Raw genomic sequence first — 9657 nt, forward strand, 5'->3', positions numbered from 1 at the left:
GTATATGAAATACCCTGTTGATAGTAGAATGTTCTGCAATTATTCCCTGACAATATTTTGAGATGGTACACCATATTATGCATATATTTTACACACACACAAAGAGAGAAAAAGAGAGAGAGAGAGAGAGAGAGAGGAATGCAAACAAGATGGAAATGTATTGAATATAGAACTTGAAGGCCGATTATGTGTACCAGAAGAAGATCAAGGCTGAAAGGCTTACAAGAGCTAGCTTACTCGTATATAATATTTGCTAGTTGTTTTAGAGTTGAATCACGAAATGCCATTACTGTATGGAAAAGCTCTAAACAATAATTCCATGCTCCTCATTCCAGAAAATACAATTTATTGCGATGTACTGAGATTCTTACTTCCTGTAATTTGGATTCAGAGAAGTAACATACACAAAATGGGGGGGGTTATATCTCATGCTAGTCCTACTCAGAGGAGATCCATTGAAGTTAATAGAGCCAACTTAGGTTCATAAATTTCAATGGATCTACTCAGAGCAGGACTAGTATGGGATACAACCCATATTGTCCAGGGTCCAAAGAACCCCTTAAATGTATGTTCTTAGGGCTTTTGTAATTTTGTCTGACCATATCTTTTTGAACTGCACTGAAGTTCACTCTCAATACTCCCCAAGCAGCTTATCAAATGGAGAAGAGTGTTGGAAGAAAGGGCTTTGGGACATTCAGAGCTCCTTGAGGGGATGTTGCTAGGTCCTTAAAAGACTTGGGGCACAGGACCATGACACAAATTAGCATACAATTTCCATATGCTAATTTATATGGATAGATGCAAATTTTGGTCAGAGCCAAAGCCACCCCATAAGCAATTCAATTTTTTTAATTAAAAAGGGGGAGGGGCAAGAGATCTGGGGCCATTCCCAGGCTCCTTGTATAAACTTCTGGATGTCAGAGGTTGCCTTTGACATTCTGGCCTTTTAACCTTTTAGTCTTTTCTTCAACCCCAAGCCAACTGTGAGGCAACATTGCTTCAAGTCAAACCCACAATAGTAATGGGAAACCAGTAGGGTATAATGGATAATTGATAGAGATGTGGTTGCATCTGAGAAGGGCTAGTTCACCCTTGTGGGCATGGGTTGGCTCCAGGTTTCTGGGGCTCTTGGGCACAGGCTGTCAGTGACCCCCTTGTCCCCTCGCTTTTGTACTTGCTCTTTGGCCCACCTCTTTAAAGCAAAACAAATCTTTTGTGATATGGAAACTCACTATTGTTAAAGAAAAAAAATACAGTATTTTAAACTTTTGATGAGTGCCATTTCTTTATCAATGGATGGATACACCACTCCCACATATCTACAATGAACCCTTCAGTCTCTATAGTATAATCTCTTTCATACTTCCTTTTATGGAGATAAAAATGCAACCTTTTTGTACAGGCAAAGTATGTAAACAAATAATGTTTGATTTAGCAACATCCATAAGCTGCATCTGCTTGGGGGGTTGGGCTGGGGTCAGTGAGGGGCTCCTCTGAGCTCTTGATCCCTTGGCTAATGCCCCCAGCCAGTGCTCCCCCCAGCCCACTGCTGGATCTGGGCCTACATGTGAGAGCTGTATTTTTTAACCTCGTGTGGGGAATAGGATAGTATGAAGCATATGGGATCCCAATATGGAACTAGCTACTCCAATTCAGAGTTAGGAAGCCATTGGTATTCTCTGCCATTATCATCTACAGCTACCAGCTAGATCTCTGGATGATCTCTAGTAGATTGGCAAAGGTTTCTGGCTTTCTATTGTTTAACAATAGCAGTCACAACAAAACATTTTCCCCATTTAAATTTGGCTGCTGAAACGAAGGAAGCTAACTAGGAGAGGGCTTTTGTGTGAGAGGCCTGTGAAGTCAGTTCCATTCTGGTACTGAAAACAAATTCCTAGGCTCAGAATATATTAAGACGATACCTGTTCTTTAATTTTCACTCTATAGCAGGAATGAGGAACCTGTGGCTCTCCAGATGTCATTGGGCTACAACTCTCATCAGCCCTGAATATCGATTCTGCTGCTTGGGACTGCTGGGATTTAGAGTCCCAACAAGATGGCCACAGATTCCCCACCCTGATACATGTTTTTACACCTGACTCCAGTTGGGGCTTCAGTAGGTTGGACAGTAGGTCCACCAAGCCTGAAATCTGTCCATTTCTGGAGTAGACAATCCTGGGTTAAGTTGGCAGTCTGTCCCAAGAGAACACTGCATTCTCTGTTTCTACTTACTATAGACTGCAATCAGAGCTTGGAAGTAACTCGTTATTTTTAACGAGTTACTTGTAATTCGTTACAATTTTAAATAACGAGTGGGTAATTCCATTACATTTGGCAAGTAACGGAACGACTAGTAATTTCCCTACTTTTCAGCTGCGAATTTAACGTTTCCACATTAGGTTGGACATTACTTGGGGGCGGGAACAAGGGGAAGTCAGCTCCTGGCTGTGATTGGTGAACACAAGACATGTGCCTCACACTGATTGGACCTCTGCGCAGACTCTCTCTTCCCTCGTGATCTTGCAGAGCTTGGAAAAGTTACTTTTTTGAACTACAACTCCCATCAGCCCCAGACAGCATGGCCACTGGATTGGGCTGATGGGCATTGTAGTTCAAAAAAGTAACTTTTCCAAGCTCTGGAAGAGGTGAATAGGCAGGGCCTGCTAGCGTCTGAGAGGAAAAAATGGACGCTGGAGGAAAAAGCCAGGACAAGGACAACGGAGGAGAAGGCAGCAGCAGAATGGCGAAGAGCTGTGGAGGTGAGTGATGATGATGATTTGTGTGTGTGTGCGTGTGTGTGTGTGTGCGCCTCTCCTTACCTCGCTGCTGCCTCCGTGGCACCTTCTGCCCCCCCACGGCCTACTTCTCTTCCTTCCCCCCCTTTTTGAACTCTCCCCCTTGTTCCCATGCATACCTGTGTGCTGTATTTATCCAGACAGAGCACTCCTGCCTTTTAAAATGCCGGCTAGCTTTTTATTGTATATTTATTTGAACTCCATCTTTCTTTTTATTTGTATTTTTGTCCTGTTTAATCACAAGACTGAATTGTATGTGGGACAAAAACTGTCTCAGTAATAATAATAATAATAATAAAAATAAAAAATCATTAGGAGTATAATAAATGGCTTAAGGCTGATTTTTTTGTTCTTGGCAGAGATGAGGTGAGAAGTAGGGTCCTTGCAGCTCCTCCTCTCAGTCCCCCAGCTCTCAAACTCATGTTCTGTGAGAAAGAGATTCCCAGTCCCAGAGAGAGACAACTCCTGTAAACCCCATTCTCTCCAACAGCATCCCCAGGCGGGGTACCTGTGAAGATCACCTCTTGTTGAAAAAAATCCATTTATTGCAGCTGAATATCTGGGCAATGTAAAATTAAAATGTTTAACTGATTAATCCTCTCCCTTTCAATAAACTGATCAATTACATTTCAATTGATTTGCTTATCACCAAGACTTCAAATCTATGAGAATTTCCAGAATATAATAATTAAAAGGAGTGCAAGACAATGAAGAATTCAATACAGAAGCTCTAGGGCACACAGTTAAAAAAAATCAAGGCTGATCTTTGTTATTGTTTCATGCATTCCCCGGTACAGTAACACACAAAATTACTCTAAAAACAATAAACAAGTGTCTCATATTAAAACTCATTCTTACCAATAAAAATAGGCCCCACTGATTAATCAACTCTCCTTTTAGTTAATTAATCTGCTGAAAATTAAAGCTTGTAGTCCTAGAGTTGGTTTTTTTTTTTTTAAAAAAAAATCATTTGACCAGGAAGACAAGTACCATTCAGTTCGCATACAGTGAATTTCAGAGTTGAAATTAATCAGTTCTCATCACAGCCCAGGCTTGTGTATTTATGTGCAAGCCCTTTCTTGATGACATTGCCATGTGGTGACCAAAGCAAGGAGGAGAGAAGTCTCAGGCTGTGTGGTGCAGTCACTGCAACACAATTGCTGCCTAGAAAAGAATGTGCAGGTGCAAAAAGCAGAAGCTCAAGTAAGCTTCAATAAGATGAACAGTGCCAAAGCTGCACAGGCTGCAATAGGCAATGTTGAGGGGTTTCATCATTACTGCTTTTTAGGAAGTGAAGGTCAACCACTGTCAGTGCCGCCCTGGGCTCCTACTGCGAGGAAGAGCGGGATATATATAAATATAAATAAATATAAATAAATATATATATATACAGAAAGAAAGAAAGGAGAGATGTAAAGGGGAGTATTTCTTTAGATGTTACCCTACTTTCCATTTTTGCTTTGTATTTGCTTCTAGCCCTATTCTGTCACTCTCCAGTACACATGAAGAAGGGGCAGTGAGGGCAACTCCCAAACCTGGGTGTTGTGCCTCCAAGTTAGTTACTTAGAACTAGGTATGCCTTTCCTATCTATGATGTATTTCTATAAATGAAATAGCTTTTCTTATTTTACTAAGTCTTAAGTCTCAGTGATCTCAGTGCAGGGTAAAAGCCTGCCACAAACACACACATTGGCACACACAAGCATCATAGACTGTTGACAATCTCTGCTAATATCTATGCAAATGTACGTAACATGCATCACCTGAACTCACATGATCTAGAGTTACCTTAGATCTTGCAAGATTTGCAAATGAGAAGCAATAGGGTTTTATATTAGTTCTGATTGTCTATTGGGCTATCATAGGTTATATGTTTTTTTCATTTTCTATGGCAAAAACTCCAACTTCAGTGGAATTTATGTGATGTGTTCTAATCATTTGAATTTGGCAAATGAATGCTTTATTCTTTCATCAGAACTTTAGCAGTAGTACTAAAATATTAATAAAAAAGAAAAGGGAAAGAAAAAATACTTTACATACATCATTCAGCTGTATTACTAATTATAGATATAGATATAAAAGATAAACGGCATTTTGTCAAAAGTATTTTTGTCTACATTTTATACCTCATCCTTGGTTTTCCAAGCTTGGCATGGAATGCTTCACATACAGAATTAATTTGAAATGCTGCATATTTATTATCATAATCATCATATTCAAAATAAAAAATATATGTACTGCCTTCAAGTTGATTCCAACTTATGGTGACCCTATGAATAGGGTTTTCATGAGGCTGAGAGGCAGCGACTGGCCCAAGGTCACCCAGTGAGCTTCATGGCTATGTGGGGATTTGAACCCTAGTCTCATTTTGTTCTCACAACAACCCTGTGAGATAGTAGGTTAGACTGGGCCAGGCAGGGTTATTCAGTGAGCAAAAATGATGCAAATAGGATCTCTTTTAATTGTGCTATCGACCTGCTTACTTCCACTCTGACTGGGGGAGCTTGCAGCATGGGGAAGAGATGGGGGCACATCACAGCTGAAGTTCACCCATATAGGAGCATTATCTCTTGTTTATTACAGAGACGCCTGTTGCAGGTTTTGCTGCTGAGAGCAGCAGTCAGTTAGTGCGGCCACTTGAGTCACAGCTTGTTGATCCTGAGGAGGCAAAACTAGAAAGTGAGGTTCAGAAAGGAGGCCCTGTACATGAGGAGGAGGAGGGCATGAAGCAGTGCCAGTTGCCCACAGCCACATCTGCAGAACAGCAAGTACCATGGTTTGGCTTTGAGAAAGCTTGTACATTTGTGAGCCAGAGTGGGAAAAATGTTGTTGTACGATTACTGCCTTCCAAGGATCAAAAATCTGAGACCAGCTGTTTCCTCCTCATCCAATGTGAAGAAACATTTTGAGGTAAGCCTTTGTCATGCTGGTCCTCAAAGAGTGTCCATTGTCTATGTTTAAATTGTGAAGTTCCTCTTCCATTTTTTCTTGGATTCATGCTTTGTTCTTCTTCCTCAGAGGGCACACCCTGAGAAGCTGAGAGCAATTGAAGAAGCAATAAAGGCAAGGAGACGTGGCCTTCCTGAACCAATGCATGACACCCCTCCTCCCAAAATGCTGAAGCAGCAGCAGACAACCCTTGAGAGGTGGGGATCTGGCAGGGAGCCTGTCACCCAGAGCAATCTCGACAGGAGAATCATTGATTTCATTGTAGAGGAGACATTACCACTTCAGACTGTGGACAAACCATCATTCATTAATCTGGTTCGCATTGGACTCCCCAAAGATCTCACCATCATATGTGCCAAGACTCTGAGAGACAGAATTGAGAAGAGAGCATGCCACATGAGAGAAACTCTTGCAAACCGAATGGGTGCTGTGGCATATATAGCAACCACTGCAGATTGTTGGACCAATGGCAAGAAGAGTTACTTTGGGGTAATAGCCCACTGGATCAACCCAACTACCCTGAAATGTGAGGTCGGGGCCTTGGCTTGTAAGCGTCTGAAGGGGCGCCATACATACGATGTCCTTTCAAAAGTACTGCATGATGTACATGTGCAGTACAGGATCCACAACAAAGTTATGTGCACTACTACAGACAATGGCTCCAACTTTGTGAAAGCGTTCAGAGTTTTCATGGCCAAAGAACCAGTGGAAGCTGCAGGCACCAGTGACGATGATGGTGATAACCAGGAGGAGGAGGCGGCTGAGGTGGAGTTTGTGCCTATCTGTGAGATCCTGGACACAGGACCTGAGGCAGAGGAAGAAGCTGCAGACTCAGGAGAGGATTTTGTTTTACCACCACACCAGAGATGTGCTAGCCACACCCTCAACCTTGTGGCAACACAAGACATAGAGGCCATGCTTTCTGACTCCTCCAAAAGTAGTCTTCTTGGTCCTTTCAAGAAACAGTTTCGTTCCTTGATGGGAAAGTGCAGCAAGTTGTGGTCCAAGCAGAACCAGTCAGCCCAGATTGCTGAGTATATCCATGTGCAATGTGGTGTGTATCTGAAGGTACTGAATAAGACCAGGTGGAATTCCACCTTTGATGCGTTGAAGCAACTACATGAGCTCCTGTCAACTGTGCCACTAAAAATGCATGCCATAATGGACTGCTGCTCCTTGTCCAGGATCACAGCTGCTGAGATTCAAGTGGTACAGGAATACACAGAGATTATGGAGCCACTAGCCCAGTCCCTAGATATCCTGCAACGGGAGAACGGCATGTTCATGGGGTATTTGCTACCAACGCTCTGCAATCTGGACCGCAAGTTAGAAGGACTGGAAAACAAACCTGAGAGGTACACATACTGTTTTCAGCTGCTGAGAGGTGTGCGCGAAGCCCTAAGAAAGCGGTTTGCAGCTATCTGGGAGGACAAGAGGCTTCTTCTGGCAGCCTGCCTACACCCTCGCTTCAAACTAGATTGGCTGGAATCGTGTCAGGCCACCACCCATACCAACAAGTAAGAACATTAGGGAAGCCCTTTGGGTGGATTACTCCAAGGGAAATGTCTCAAGGGAGGCATCAGAGGGCTTAAGGTGGTAGGCAGGGGCTGGGCCTTTTCTTCCTGGGGCTCCTCATCACAACCTTGGGTTGCTGCAGGTAATCCTTAAGGGTCTGCTGTGTTGCCCCATGAGTGTGGTGACTTGGTCACCTTCCTACCTTCCATGTCATCATCCACAAGCTCAGGCTGGACCCTGAACCAGGGGACATGACAAGCATCAGGAAATGAAGAGCAGATGATGGTTTCCTAACATATATGTGTTAACATATCCTCTCTCTTTCTTAGATACACAATGGAAGCCTTGTTGAAAGCTGAAATAAAGATGGGTGTACTTAATGAGGACAGTGATCAGTCTTCAGATAAAGACCAGGAAGGAGATGACTTAGAAGATGACTTCTTTAACTTTCTGCCCCAGGGCAAGAAGTCAGCAGTGGACACTGCTGAGGAGGAACTGGTGAGGTACCTGAGGTCTCCCAGCAGGGAAGTGTCATCACTCCATGGCTTTCCACGTGTGCTGCGGTGTTTTTTGCAGCACAACACAGGCATGCCTTCAAGCGCCGCAGTAGAACGCCTGTTCAGTACTGGTGGCAACGTAATGACTGTAAAAAGACATTCCTTGTCTGACATGCTCTTTGAGCATCTTGTTCTTTTGAGACATAACAGAAACATATTATAAAAGCATTTCAAGTGTAAAATTTGATTTCAAGAGTTGGGGTATCATCATTGCTTGGGGGGATGTGAGATTCTGTTATGCCGTTATGTTAATCTTCAAGTGTTGGGGTATCTTCATTGCTTGGGGGGATGTGAGATTCTGTTATGCCATTATGTTAATCTTACAGATAAATTTTTTTATTCTACTACCCCCTGTGTGTGTGTGTTTATTTTTAATATTGTTTTAGGCTCCTTAGATGTGCAGCAGCCAAGGCCAGCACCTTGTAGGAGTTTTTTTTAAAAGTAACTGAAATGTAATTGTAGTGATTACTTTTGAGAAAAAGTAAAGTAATCAGTTACTTTCAGAGCAATTGTAATGGTAATTACTACTTTTTTGGGCCAAATAATTGTAACTGTAATTTATTACTTTTTAAAAGTAATCTTCCAAGCTCTGACTGCAATCACAGATCCGCTTACCTGGAAATAAGTCCACTGAAGTCAAGGAGATTTACTTACAGGTTGAGAAGAGCTGTATAGGATTACCCTGTTAGTACGAGAGTATTGCACTTATCCAATATTTGACATTGTTCTACAAAACAGCTGCAACTACATTAGAAAATGACTGTGCACAAATTCATCTCAACAAGGGACATATTTCTGAAAAGGTAACCCAATGTGCCATCTAGTGTCCATGAACGTTATCCAGCACATTAGAAGCAAAGATCTTGAGCAATTTCTGTGACAGATAAAAAAAATCCCTAAAGTCATTTCACAAGGGTGTATCTTGTATTTTAAAAGGATAAAAAAAATTCCTGATTTCTTCTTTTTACTCATCTATCATATTTATATTCTCCTGAGATCTTAGGATGGCCTACATGGGCTTATCCTTTTTTATCCTCCAGTAGGTTATTTTGAGACATTGTGACTGGCCCAAGGCCAGCAGATTACCTTGTGTTGTTGGCAAATTAGAAATGATGCATTGGGAATGTTCTGTTGTATTAAGCAGTATGTGAGTGTAGTTTAAGGCAGCTTTCATTTCCACGAGTTCATTCATGTCATAAATCAGGGGAAAAGAAACTTTGGTCCTTTAGATGTTGCTAAATTGCTTCTTCCATCAACCTCAGCCAACATCATCTGAAAGACCAACCATTCCACACACCTTTTATAAACTCATGCATTGATAAAAACAATGAACAAAAGAGTAATCTTCATACAATCGTACTTGTGATTGCATCAAGTTATTTTACTGTGGTGCATGCACCACTGCGTGCGTTGATAAAACACTGCAAAAAAAGAAGAAAGCAGCAAGCTACTAATTGATATCAAGCTTATAGTAATGTTGGATAGAAAATTGACAGTATGATTAGAATTCTGCTCCACAATGAGTGCAACAGAGGAAGTGGTATATCTCTAACCCCAAGATTTTAAAAATAAAATGACGATGCTTGTAAAATGTTCAGCACAACTGTGATGCTGCATCTTTTATCTTAGATGTTCCCCATAAATTCATTACACTCTGTTGAATTTAAGTGCCACTAAATTTTACATTACAAAGTGCCTTAACTGAAAATTATGAAAACAGGACAGAGTCCAGGCCTTAGATTTTGGCTTGTCTTCATCAAATGTATTAATTTCTCCAACCAAATATTTACATTTCTTAAAAGAAAAAATATCTTCAAGTTGACTGTGTGATTCCAAATAGC

This window comes from Rhineura floridana, chromosome 4, assembly GCF_030035675.1.
Source record: "Rhineura floridana isolate rRhiFlo1 chromosome 4, rRhiFlo1.hap2, whole genome shotgun sequence".
NCBI classification, from domain to species: domain Eukaryota; kingdom Metazoa; phylum Chordata; class Lepidosauria; order Squamata; family Rhineuridae; genus Rhineura; species Rhineura floridana.